This window comes from Bombina bombina, chromosome 3 (genome assembly GCF_027579735.1).
Source record: "Bombina bombina isolate aBomBom1 chromosome 3, aBomBom1.pri, whole genome shotgun sequence".
Lineage (NCBI taxonomy): Eukaryota > Metazoa > Chordata > Amphibia > Anura > Bombinatoridae > Bombina > Bombina bombina.
In genome coordinates, this window is record NC_069501.1 from 1,225,670,835 (window position 1) to 1,225,686,160 (window position 15,326).

Here is a 15,326-nt window from a genome sequence, read left to right on the forward strand (position 1 = left end):
CGCTGCTCCTTAACCTTAACCTGTCCGTGGTGGATTGAAATGATCCCGATCCGATTGGGATGATTGACAGCCCCTGCTAATGGCTGATTGGCCAGCAGTGAGCAGGGGGAAGAATTGCACAAGCATTTGTCTAGAAATGCTTGTGCAATGATAAATGCAGACACTGTATGCTGTTGGGATTTAGCAATGTCAAGCGGACATGATTCGCTATATTGAATCATGCCCGCTCGACATTTAGTAAATTTAACCCCAAAGAATATCTAGCTGAACTGGAATGAAAGTTCTCCTGATTTCTCCATATTCCCTCTATTCCCTCTATCATATTCTCATTTTTTTTACCCTCTCTCCTCTTTTATTCTTTTTATTACACAAACATTATGGCCTCGCTTCCATTGAGTCGTAATTCAGTTTGCGTGCACTCGCAAACCGATAAATATGCTGTCGGAAGCAATATCGTTTATCGACTGTTTCCAATGGTGCGTTATACCTCGATATCGGCAGCCGGACTTCGGCTGCCGAAAAGATCTTCGCGTCCCATAGAAAGTAATAGATAAATTATACCAGGTTTCCAGCGAAAGCGCTAACCGTTAATACACTGTCGGAGGCTGTCGATACATTGAGATATATTACCCCCAGCACAACTAGGTGTAAAAGAGGAAAATTGTGCTTTTTGAGACCTATTTTCTATTGAAATTATAAAACTTGCAAATAATGCAAGTGTTTTAATGTAGAAATAAATTGTTATAAGTAATATTTATTGTTGTCTCATGTATAGAAATAGCTGAACTTATATTCTAATAGAAATATCAGTATATATTTAAATATAATAATATATGCAAGAACATATCTACAGAATGCAAACTAGACCTATGCCTAGGGCAGCAAGAAATATTACTTATATTTATGAAGTGTTAAATATAATTATATTAGAAAATAGTATTTGATTATTAAAAATATGGATAAGTGTTTTTTTATTTTTCTTGAGAGGCGATCACAGGTAAGAAGCACGGACGATAAACGTAAATTCTATAGCGTAAGGTCGGGTTACCTTAGCAACTAATTGATTTTCAAGAAATCCGACGTCAGATGGAAGCGTTAACACGTTAACTTACAGCTACACGAAAAGAGCGACTGCGCGCAACACGCTAATCTTTTCAATGGAAACCTGGTACTAAAATGCAGCCGTAAATTACTTTTAGCTGTCGGCCGCTTCGGTAGCTTACGGCTCCATTTTTAATGACTCAATGGAAGCGAGGCCTTTGTTGGTTGTATTTTTGTATTAAATACTTTTTGCTTACTAGTTACTGTTATTCTGGAAGCCAAAATCCATCTGCATTGAAAACAAAGGACCAGATTACAAATTGAGAGCAAAATATTGCTTCCAAGTGAGGTGCAAGGTCACGTTCGCTTTGCACGAAAGTATTGCGCATCACGAGAGAGCGCTTCCATAGACTCTAATAGGAGCCTCACTCTCATGCTGTCAGACACGGCATGAGAATTAGTGCAGTGAAGAGGCTAAGAAGCGTAACGATGGCAGCAAATATTAATATATATGTATATGATTAGATAAATGTATAGTTACAGTATCTCACAAAAGTGAGCACACCCCTCATATTTTTGTATTTTATTATATCTTTTCATGTGACAACACTGAAGAAATGACACTTTGCTACAATGTAAAGTAGTGAGTGCACAGCCTGTATAACAGTGCAAATTTGCTGTTCAATCGAAATAACTCAACACACAGCCATTAATCTCTAAATCGTTGGCAACAAAAGTGAGTACAACCCCTAAGTGCAAATGTCCAAATTGGGCCCAAAGTTTCAATATTTTGTGTGGCCACCATTATTTTCCAGCACTGCCTTAACCCTCTTGGGCATGGAGTTCACCACAGCTTCACAGGTTACCACTGGAGTCCTATTCCACTCCTCCATGACAACATCACGGAGCTGGTGGATGTTAAAAACTTTGCGCTCCCCCACATTCTGTTTGAGGATGCCCCATAGATGCTCAATAGGGTTTAGGTCTGTAGACATGCTTGCCCAGTCCATCACCTTTACCTTCAGCTTCTTTAGCAAGGCAGTGGTCATCTTGGAGGTGTGTTTGGGGTCGTTATCATGTTGGAATATTGCCCTTCGGCCCAGTCTCTGAAGGGAGGGGATCATTATCTGCTTCAGTATGTCACAGTACATGTTGGCATTCATGGTTCCCACAATGAACTGTAGGTCCCCAGTCCTGGCAGCACTCATACAGACCCAGACCATGACACTCCCACCACCATGCTTGACTGTAGGCTAGACACACTTGTCTTTGTACTTCTCACCTGGTTGCCAGCACACACGCTTGACACCATCCAAATAAGTTTATCTTGGTCTTATCGGACCACAGGACATGATTCCATGTCTTCAGCAAACTGTTTGCTGGCTTTCTTGTGCATCATCTTTAGAAGAGGCTTCCTTCTGGGATGACAGCCATGCAGACCAATTTGATGCAGTATGTGGCGTATGATCTGAGCACTGACAGGCTGACCCCCCTCCACCCGTTCAACCTCTGCAGCAATGTTCGCAGCACTGATGCATCTATTTCCAAAAGACAACCTCTGGATATGACGCTGAGCATGTGCATTCAACTTCTTTGGTCGACCATGGCAAGGCGTGTTCTGAGTGGAACCTGTCCTGTAAAACTGCTGTATGGTCTTGCCCACCATGCTGCAGCTCAATTTCAGGGTCTTGGCAATCTTCTTATAGCCTAGGCCATCTTTATGCAGAGCAACAATTCTTTTTTTCAGATCCTCAGAGAGTTCTTTGCCATGAGGTGCCATGTTGAACTTCCAGTGATCAGTATGAGAGAGTGTGAGAGCGATAACACCAAATTTAACACACCTGCTCCCCGTTCACACCTGAGACCTTGTAACACTAATGAGTCACATGACACCAGGGAGGGAAATTGGCTAATTGAGCCCAATTTGGACATTTCAACTTAGGGGTTTGCTCACTTTTGTTGCCAACGGTTTAGACATTAATGGCTGTGTTTGAGTTATTTTGAGGGGTCAGCAAATTTACACTCTACACTCACTACTTTACATTGAAGCAAAGTGTCATTTCTTCAGTGTTGTCACATGAAAAGATATAATAAAATATTTACAAAAATGTGAGGCTTGTACTCACTTTTGTGAGATACTGTAACTATACACTGTATACTAACACAAATATATATGTATATAAGCATATACATATATATATATATTTACAGGGAACACACAGTTCCATAGACCGCAATCTAAAGGCACTTTCCGTGCCGTTTTTTTTTTCTGACACCCCACACCTGCTAACCTTAACCCCTCATAACTGCTTCTTGCAGTCATTTTATTAAAAAATACAAATATTACAATTTATGTTTTTTAATAAACTACAAACCACCGTATTTTGGGGCCAATTGGGGGACATTTATAAAATTAGCCAGAGATCTGATCTCTAGTTACTTTCATGACCACTTGTATTGGCTGGTTATTCATTGTGGGCCCGCACAAATTAGCACTCCACTTCTAAAATAGCCTAAAGTGTTTGCAAGTTAAAGAGACAGTAAAGTCAAAATTAAACTTTTATGATTTTGATAGATCATGCAATTTTAAACAACTTTATATTTTACTTCTATTATAAAATTTGTTTTGTTTTCTTGGTATCCTTTGTTGAAAAGTAAACCTAAGTTGAGGAGCAGCAATGCATTACAGGCAACTAGCTGTTGATTGGAGGCTGCACATATATGCCTCTTGTCACTGTCTCGCCCTACCTATGTTTACTTTTCAAAAAAGAATACCAAAGAAATTAACAATTTTGATTATAGAAATTAATTGGAAAGTTTTTTTTAAAATTGCTTTATCTGAATCATGAAAATGTAATGTTGATGTTGTTGTCCCTTTAAATGAATGGATTAAAATGTGGGACCATTGTTTCCCAGTCTTTTTAAGCCTAATGTGATTTCAGGGGGGAAAAAAAAAAACACATTTTGATCTGCGCTTTTGTGGAATTTGTTCACCAATTTTTTTTCTATATTCAGATGTCCATTTCCTTTAAGCCAAATATGTTTCTGTTTACCGCCAGATAAACTTACCTATATCAATAAACACTAAACATCTCTGGGCTTTTGCATGAATAACATTAGCAAACATATTGCAAACGTGTAATCTAACAATGTACTATGAGGCTGAATGCGCCACAGATGGTTCAGCAGTATATGTATACACCTTTGCAAAGCACCTTAACCTTTCGTAATAATCATGTTTCCTCTTCAAAAGAATAAATTAAAGAGATTTCTTGGATCTGGAAACCATTACTGAGCCTCTTGAGATTTAAAGAACTCAAAATGAGGCAAAGATATATGGAAAATGGGAACTATAGATCAACATCAACTGTGCATAAACTTTATCCGGTGATATAGAATACGGTATGAAATAGGGTCATTTGTAAAGAAAGAACACATGGCTGAGTATATCATGAAAAACATATTTTATTTAATGGTGTTTTTATTTTAGCAATAATGCAGCATTTTACAGATGGATGTTATTTTGTCTTTTGCTGTGTTATTTTTATTTTTTTTCCTAAATGGGAAGTAGAAAAAAAAAAGAAGCCAAAACAGCAAATGCTCACTAAGTATCAACAGATAACAATAAACTTTCTTAAAGTCACATTATTTTCAACATTATAACATGAAACTTAAAGGGAAAGTCAAATCCAAAAAAAAACTTTCATGATTCAGATAGGGCATGTAATTTTAAACAACTTTCCAATTTACTTTTATCACTAATTTTACTTTGTTCTCTTGGTATTCTTAGTTGAAAGCTAAACCTAGGAGGTTCATATGCTACTTTCTTAGACCTTGAAGGCCGCCTCTAATCTAAATACATTTTGATAATTTTTCACCACTAGAGGGTATTAGTTCATTTGTTTCATATAGATAACATTGAGCTCATGCACGTGAATTTACACTGGAGACAGCTCTGATTGGCTAAAATGCAAGTCTGTCAAAAGAAATGAAATAAGGGGGCAGTCTGCTGAGGCTTAGATTTTACAAGGTAATTACAGAGGTAAAACGTGTATTATTATAACTGTGTTCGTCATGCAAAACTGGGGAATTGGTAATTAAGGGATTATCTATCTTTTTAAACAACAAAAATTCTGGTGTTGACTGTCCCTTTAAATTTTATAGATATATTTGAAACTATTGAACAATGCTGATGTGTTTGATAGATAAAAAATGCTTCTGTGTGCAGTATTTAGCACGTAATTGGAAATCACAATCTATTTATTTAACCCTAATGTGGTTATCCACATGTCAGAGATCTTGTCCTTAGAAGATTACAGGTATTATAGACTTTGTGCAAGATTACGAGCGGAGTGCAATTTAGCGCTAATTGCAGTAGAAGTAAATATTTTGCATGTGTTGGGTTGCGCTGGTATCACGAGTTGAATGTAAAAAGTTATCACTCTAGGAGTAAACCTGACGCGAGCAAAAAGCTGAACTTACAATATCACACACGCAATAACCTATGCCCCCATAGAAGTCAATAGAGCAAAAAAGTGGGGAAAAAAACCCTAACATCCAACTCACAAATCTGATTGCATATTCTCGTTAACCCGACATGAAAATTAAATCATTTCACATTCCAATGGTCTGCACATAGCAGAATATATTCTATTTTTTCATAACTACATATATATATATATAAACATGGAGAAAAAGCGCACTCCTAGGGATCCTTGTTCAGGTGATTTTAACTATTAAAAGTACCTGAACAAGGATCCCTAGGAGTGTGCTTTTTCTCCATGTTTGTATGCCTGTTTTTGCTGCACCCAGGGTATTGGACAGTATATATATATGATGGTATTTTGGTACAATATCTATCTATCTATCTATCTATCTATCTATCTATATACATATATATATATATATATATATATATATATATATATATACCTGTATATGTGAATATATATAGATGATAATATATACTGTAGGTATAGATAAATACAGATATATTTAGGAATATCTACAGCATTTTATTTACCAATACTGCTGTGTGCAGAACGTTGGAATGTGAAATATTTACTGTAAATACACAGTATAACACTTTAATATGAATATTGCATAAATATGCTTTTACATGTTTTCAACTTCTTAACTGCAGTGGGCTACAATGCACATATTTATATGTCTATATATGTGTACAGATGTATTTGTGTGTTTATATGTGTATATATCTCTGTAAATACATATATACACATAAATACATCTGTACACATATATAGACATTTATATAAACATACATATACATCGTTAGACATGTGTATGTATGAATGTCTATGTTAAAGCCCTTTGTCTACTTTTTTTTCCTAACACCTGAGACATTGGGGCTGATTCATCAAACTCTGAATTGAGCTTGATGCAGCTGTTTCCGTGCGAGCCTTCAGGCTCGCCGGAAACAGGAGTTAAGAAGCAGTGGTCTGAGGAGGCGGACAGCAAACCGCCCGATCACATACAATCTGGTTGATTGACACAACCTGCTAGCGGCAAATCAAGCCAACCATGATTGCCCGCGAATCTGCAGGTGACGGCATTGCACAAGCAGTCCACCATAACTGCTTGTGCAATGATAAATGCCAACAGCATATGCTGTCGGCATTTATCGATGTGTGGCGGACATGATCTCTTCAGCGGATTTCATAAATCGGCCCCATTATATCTTTGAACCTTTGCAACTTTTTTTAACAATATTTTTTAGAAATATTTTTTATTAGATGCTGTTATTATTATGAGTGTATCTGTGATTTGTAATGTATTTTTGCCGTGTTTTGTGACACTTTTTTGTTTGGCGAAACAGTTAACCACAGCTATGAGGACAAGCTAAACCGACGAACGTTAAATAATTGTGCTCACGTGATCGAGTTTACTTTCAACTTGTAGTACCAGCGCAATTTACCCTGCATGCAAACAAATGTGAAAACCCGATATTGCTGGCACGCAAAATAACTTGGTTCAATCTTTAACTTATTCTAGGGCTAGATTTCAAGTGGAGCGCTATTTGCACGCTAGCGATATCACGTTTATTAATATTAATAAAGAATTTATTTGTGCTTTGTATTTTGCACTTTGAAACTTGGCCTTTAAGTGAATATATTTAAGCTTTGCAATTTTTATCTTCTATTTTAATGCATTTAGATTCTCTAGGGTATTTAGGATTGTGATTTTACAAATTCTGATCATGCTTTGAAAGTTTCTTCGTGACTTTAACAAACTCGGATCACACTTTGTATATTTTTGTGTATCTTTTACAAGGCACATTGCACTTTATATTTGTTCTATGCAAAAGAAAACTGATAGTGGAATGGGAATAGGGATGGGCGAATGTTTCGCATTATTCGAAAAAAATGAAATGAATTTTAGCACATTCGTTCATTCGAATCGAATTTCGAATGTTTACATAACATTCTAACATTTGATTTTTAAATGTTCGGTTTCGAATTTTACAATTACTTTCGAAAATATTAGTTTCGAAAAATTAGAATTTATATTTGTAATAGTATTTCTAATGCTTTCTTTAAATGTAATATTCAAATTATGCAATATTCGAATTAGAAAAATTAATATTTTTATGTTTGTAATAGTATTTCTAATGCTTTCTTTAAATGTAATATTCGAATTATTCAATATTCTATATAGAAACATTCAAAATTATATATTTGTATCTATTATGTATCAATTTACTAGATTCCCTCCCTACCACATGAACTATTGAATTTCTGAATAGTATTTGTTACATAGAATGTGGACATTCGATATAATTATAAACATTCAAATTCGAAAGTGACATTCAAAAACTGTAAATAGCATTCGATTATAGAATTTTTAAGAAAATTCGTTCTTATCAACATTCGGATTTATAATTCGAATTTCGGTAATAACATTTGTTCTAACATTCGAATTCGGAAGTTTACACATTCGCCCATCCCTAGAGGGGAACACATTTGGTACAGTGTGATTGCAATATTATACATAAACCAAAGTAAGTGCACACTGTACTGAAATGTGTTATTGAAATATAACATATTTGGTACAGTATGATTGGGACATTAAAACTAAACATGTTCAGTACAATGTAAACTTTAAGTGGCTATACAAATACAATGATAAAAAAAACCATCTATGTTTAAAAAATTGTTTTACATAGTGCACGGTTTACAAAATGAAAAAGCCGTACATTAAATCTTGTTCGTTAAAAGAAATGAACACACTTGGGGGTTAATTTATCAAGCTCTATATGGAGCTTGATGTCCCGTGTTTCCGTTGAGCCTTCAGGCTCGCCGAAAACAGAAGTTATGAAGCAGCGGTCTAAAAAACACTGCTCCATAACCTGTCTGCCTGCTCTGAGGCGGCCGACAGAAATCAACCCGATCGAATACGATCGGGTTGATTGACACCCCCTGCTAGCGGCCAATTGGCCGCAAATCTGCAGGGGGCGGCATTGCACCAGCAGTTCACAATATCTGCTGGTGCAATGATAAATGCTGGCAGCGTATGCTGTCGGCATTTATCGATGTACAGAGGACATGATACGCAACATCGTATCATGTCCGCTCGCACATTAATAAATTGACCCCCAAAAGTAAAAAAAATGTTTATTTAACCCTTTAAGCATGAATTTATTTAGTGTGCCACCCTGCACTTTTGTTGTGGTAATAGTGATCACCTGGCTGGAATAAATGCTGATTTATTAGCATAGAGGCTCATGGGACCAACTATGTGCAGATCAAAGGGACATAACTATACCGAAAAGCCCTTGTTTATATGAGGATAACCCTTCTTTTTACTATAGAGTTTAATGGGGGGAGGCACACACTATTTTTTATAACTTTGCTTATAAAACAAGAGTTTTTTCGAGCTTAACTCTACATGGCAACTACAACACATCTCCTGCGTCTGTTGTTCCAGTTATATGACAGATAAATATGACTTCAAGAAACAAGTTAAATAGCAGAGTTAGTGTAGTGTATCCCTTGTCAGTTAAACCTTCTTTTCCAAAACACAAGGCCTGAGATGGAAGGCATATCACAACTCGTCTGCACAATGAGCTCTGCAGGTGTGAGAATTACATGTTAGGTGAGTGAAACTCAAGTGCAGGAATAAACTAGAAATAAAGCAAGATAGCTGAATCCAAGGATAGGCCAGAGGTCAGGTACTAGGAGATAAGTTGTGCAACAAGGTAAAAAAGGTTGGTTACCAGGACATAAGTCCAGTATCAGAGTAACATTTTAGAATAAGTTTGAAAAAGACAGAAGCCCATCGAGTTCAACCTATGCAAATCTTAATTTATTTATAATAAGAGCTACAATTGAGCTACAAGATACCAAAGGGGTAAAGCAAGAGCAGAGTCCAAGGACAGGCCAAATATTGGATACCAGGAGACCAGTCCAGAAACAAGGTACCAAAGAGGAGAGCACTGGTAACACAGCAGATTAAGATATCACATATTGCCTCAGGTAGTGAGGCTGGTACGGGATTCCAGGTAAGTGCAGCTGGTGCAACAAGTACAGGAGACTCAGCAGATACAGGAAACTCAGCAGGTACAGGTAGTGAGGCTGGTACGGGATTCCAGGTAAGTGCAGCTGGTACAGCAGGTACAGGAGACTCAGCAGGTACAGGAAACCCAGCTGGTACAGGTAGTGAGGCTGGTACGGGATTCCAGGTAAGTGCAGATGGTACAACAAGTACAGGAGTCTCAGCAGATACAGGAAACCCAGCAGGTACAGGTAGTGAGGCTGGTACAGGATTCCAGGTAAGTGCAGCTGGTATAACAAGTACAGGAGTCTCAGCAGATACAGGAAACCCAGCAGGTGCAGGTAGTGAGGCTGGTACAGGATTCCAGGTAAGTGCAGCTGGTGCAACAAGTACAGGAGACTCAGCAGATACAGGAAACTCAGCAGGTACAGGAAACCCAACATGTACAGAGGATGAAGCTTGTACAGGATACCAGGTAAATTTAGCTGGTACAGCAGGTACAGTAGTCTCAGCAGGTATGGGAAACCCAGCTGGTACAGGTAGTGAGGCTGGTCCGGGATTCCAGGTAAATGCAGCTGGTGCAACAAGTACAGGAGACTCAGCAGATACAGGAAACTCAGCAGGTACAGATAGTGAGGCTAGTACGGGATTCCAGGGAAGTGCAGCTGGTATAACAAGTATGGGAGACTCAGCAGATACAGGAAACCCAGCTGGTACAGGTAGTGAGGCTGGTATGGGATTCCAAGTAAATGCAGTTGGTGCAACAAGTACAGGAGACTCAGCAGATACAGAAAACTCAGCAGGTACAGGTAGTGAGGCTGGTATGGGATTCCAGGTAAGTGCAGCTGGTACAACAAGTACAGGAGACTCAGCAGATACAGAAAACTCAGCAGGTACAGGTAGTGAGGCTGGTACGGGATTCCAGGTAAGTGCAGCTGATATAACAAGTACAGGAGGCTCAGCAGATACAGGAAACCCAGCAGGTACAGGTAGTGATGCTGGCCTGGGATTCTAGGTAAGTGCAGATGGTACAACAAGTACAGGAGGCTCAGCAGATACAGATAGTGAGGCTGGTATGGGATTTCAGGTAAGTGCAGCTGGTACAAAAAGTACAGGAGTCTCAGCAGATACAGGAAACCCAGCAGGTACAGGTAGTGAGGCTGGTACGGGATTCCAGGTAAGTGCAGCTGGTGCAACAAGTACAGGAGACTCAGCAGATACAGGAAACTCAGCAGGTACAGATAGTGAGGCTGGTACAGGATTCCAGGTAAGTGCAGCTGGTATAACAAGTACAGGAGACTCAGCAGATACAGGAAACCCAGCAGGTACAGGTAGTGATGCTTGACTGGGATTCCAGGTAAGTGCAGATGGTACAACAACTACAGGAGGCTCAGCAGATACAGGTAGTGAGGCTGGTACAGGATTCCAGGTAAGTGCAGATGGTACAACAAGTACAGTAGACTCAGCAGGTACAGGTAGTGAGGCTGGTATGGGATTCCAGGTAAGTGCAGCTGATATAACAAGTACAGGAGACTCAGCAGATACAGGTAGTGAGGCTGGTACGGGATTCCAGGTAAGTGCAGATGGTACAACAAGTACAGGAGACTTAGCAGATACAGAAAACTCAGCAGGTACAGGTAGTGAGGCTGGTATGGGATTCCAGGTAAGTGTCAGGTTCCGGTGTGTATGCGCTCAGGATACAGACCCTTGGGGCAGTGGTAGGGAATTGGAGACACCGACCCCTGACCCGGGGAAGAGTATCCTGGGTGTGGATAGAGGATATTCTGTGGTTCATAGTTGCAAGAAGTTATTGTAGATATCATAGAGAGTAAAGCTTATGAATATAATATATTGTGACTTCAATGGAAACATAAATTGATACTGTGACTAATGGTTAATAGGAGTAGCTGCAGCATTCGTGAGATAAATATAGCAATGTAAGATGTTCAGGCTTCAGAGTAAACTGGTAAAAGGTTGTGACTCATGGATGCAAAGACTTATTGCAGGTTCACAATACTTAATAGTATTTAGAGCTGTAAGCAGAGTTGCACAGGTGATAGACAAATTGCAAGTTTAAGGTATTAAATACTGATTGTGCATATATTGGAAAATCACAGGAGAACTGTTTAACTGAACACATAGATGAAGAGTTCTGAATAGATTAACATTCTTGCAGGAGGATAATGATATTTCAACTTTGATAACTTGTTGCAGAGAAAAGTTGTAAAGTTTTGAGGATGATGCTGTTGTAGCAGTTTGAGAGATTATAACCAATGCATTGTTGTAATTTAGAAATAGTTCAGAGATTGTTAAATAGCAGAGTCCAGGAAACAAAAGGAATTATATGGATACTTGCGATTAGATGATTTTAAGCATAGCTTGAAGGAAATGCTGTAGTTTGTATATGCTGGTAAAATCCATAATGGAAACAGTCACATACCTCTGTTGTTTCTGGAACAAAACTTCAATACTAATGCAATGCATATTGGGCCTGAGATGATTTAAAAGGAGGCTGGGGGAATAAGGTGCATGAATGATTAGTTAATTTGGCAGGCAAGTTGAATGCAGATACTACCCACACAGTATGAATGTCAGTAGCAGGGAAGGCAGTCTTAAAGGGACAGTGATATCAGGCAGGCATATGTTACAGTAAGTGCAGATGGTACAACAAGTACAAAAAACTCAGCAGATACAGGAAACCCAGCAGGTACAGGTAGTGAGGCTGGTATGGGATTTGAGGTAATTGCAGATGGTATAACAAGTACTGGAGCCTCAGCAGATACAGGAAACTCGAAATTCAGCAGGTACAGGTAGTGAAGCTGTTACGGGATTCCAGGTAAGTGCAGATGGTACAACCAGTACAGGAGACTCATCAGATGAAGGAAACTCAGCAGGTACAGGTAGTGAGGCTGGTATGGGTTTCCAGGTAAGGGCAGATGGTACAACAAGTACAGGAGGCTCAGCAGATACAGGAAACCCAGCAGGTACAGGTAGTGAGGCTGGTACGGGATTCCAGGTAAGTGCAGGTGGTACAACAAGTACAGGAGGCTCAGCAGGTACAGATAATGAGGCTGATACTGGATTCATGGTAAGTGCAGATGGTACAACAAGTCATTTGAAATTAATGTTTACAGTACAGTGTCCCTTTAAGTATAGAACGATATAATAATTAATAATGAGAAAAAAAGTCCTACAGATAAACAATGAAATATCTGATTATGATCACATCGACATAAAAAATAGCTCATAGGCAGCTGTTAACATTTTAATAATAATAATCAACCATTAGATTGTGATAAAAAGTTATGTCTTTAAAGGGACATTAAACAGCCGGGTACAACTACAGTAGCAAGTTACTACTCACCATGGTATTGTTTACCTCTTGTACCTTCAGTTATCTTTCAAGGGGCATAAACCCCAAAATTTGTCTTTCACGATTCAAATAGAACAAACAATTTAAAACAACTTTCCAATGTACTTCTATTATCATTTTTTTTTAGCTTTCTTTGTATCCTTTGTTGAAAAACAGGAAGGTAAGTTTAGGAGCATGCACTTATTTGCAAATCTGTATGGCAGCAGTTTTGCAACAATTTTATACAATAGCAAGAGCACTGTCATGTAGTGCTTCAGACGTGCACGCTACCTACCTAGATATCTCTTCAAAAAAAGAATAGCATGTGAATGAAGCAAATTTGATAATAGAAGTAAATTGAAAACTTTTTAAAAACGATATTCTCTATCTGAATAATATCTGGTAAAGCTCTGCATTTTACACTGGGAGCCGCCATCTTGTGGCTCACGTATTGTTGCTTCCTGTGATAGGAGCAGTGCACTTTGATCTGCTTTTTGACAGCTGCACCCATAGTTGCCAACATTTGAAAAAAAATCCAGGGACACTTTGCAGCTATCTATTACCTGCATGAAATGTTTTACCACACCCCCTGCCCTAAAGTACCGCACACTTTGCTTAGCATAATTTAGCTCTGCCTATTTATGCCTATTTATTATGGTGCAGATTATATTTATTTTTTATTTTTTTATTCAACCAGGTAAGTATATCAAACTGACAAATAGTATCACACACACCAGGTAAGTATATCACACTGACAAATAGTATCACACACACCAGGTAAGTATATCACACTGACACATGGTATCACACACAGCAGGTAAATATATCACACTGACAAATAGTATCACACACACACACCAGCTAAGTATATCAAACTGACACATGGTATCACACACACCAGGTAAGTATATCAAACTGACAAATAGTATCACACACACCAGGTAAGTATATCACACTTACACTTAGTATCACACACACCAGGTAAGTATATCACACTGACACATGGTATCACACACACCAGGTAAGTATATCACACTGACATATGGTATCACACACACCAGGTAAGTATATCACACTGACACTTAGTATCACACACACCAGGTAAGTATATCACACTGACAAATAGTATCACACACACCAGGTAAGTATATCACACTGACAAATAGTATCATACACACCAGGTAAGTGTCAGGGGTTTTTCCCTGTTTTGTTTGCAATGTGCTGTTGGCAGCCATTTTACTCACCTCTCTTGCTGACTATGGTGCATTGTGGGGGATGCTGCTCACTTCCTGCACTTCCTTTTATGGTCAGACTAGTGTGCATCATCCGTGTGAGACAGGATGCAGTCTCAGAATTGTGATGTCATCACTTATTATTTAAAGGGACTCTGTTCAGTATGCTTTGTCTTTGCGTTGTCTCAGACCTGTTTGTGAGAGTTCCTGTGTATTACCTGGCTGTCTGACGTCTTTCCTGGTTCCTGATCCCTGGCTTGTTCCTGACTCTGCTGTTTTCCTTGTTCCTGATTCCTGCTCGTCTGACTATTCGCTTTGGCTCCTGACTCTGCTCGTCTGACTACCAGCTCTGGTTTTGACTCCTGGCTTGTTATTTGACTTGTGGACTTTTTATTATTTTTTGCTATTAATAAAGGTGTGATTATTTTTGCACTTCTCATCTCAGTCTGATTCCTGGCACCCTGACAGTAAGTATATCACACTGACACATGGTATCACACACACCAGGTAAGTATATCACACTAACACATGGTATCACACACACCAGGTAAGTATATCACATTGACACATGGTATCACACACACCAGGTAAGTATATCACACTGACACATGGTATCACACACACCAGGTAAGTATATCACACTGACGAATAGTATCACACACACCAGGTAAGTATATCACACTGACAAATAGTATCACACACACCAGGTAAGCATATCACACTGACGAATAGTATCATACACACCAGGTAAGTATATCAAACTGACAAATAGTATCATACACACCAGTTAAGTATATCACACTGACAAATAGTATCACACACACCAGGTAAGTATATCACACACACCAAGTAAGTATATCACACTGACAAATAGTATCATACACACCAGGTAAGTATATCACACTGACAAATAGTATCACACACACCAGGTAAGTATATCACACTGACACATGGTATCACACACACCAGGTAAGTATATCACACTGACAAATAGTATCATACACACCAGGTAAGTATATCACACTGACACTTAGTATCACACACACCAGGTAAGTATATCACACTGACACATGGTATCACACACACACCAGGTAAGTATATCACACTAACACATGGTATCACACACACCAGGTAAGTATATCCCACTGACACATAGTATCACACACACCAGGTAAGTATATCACACTGAC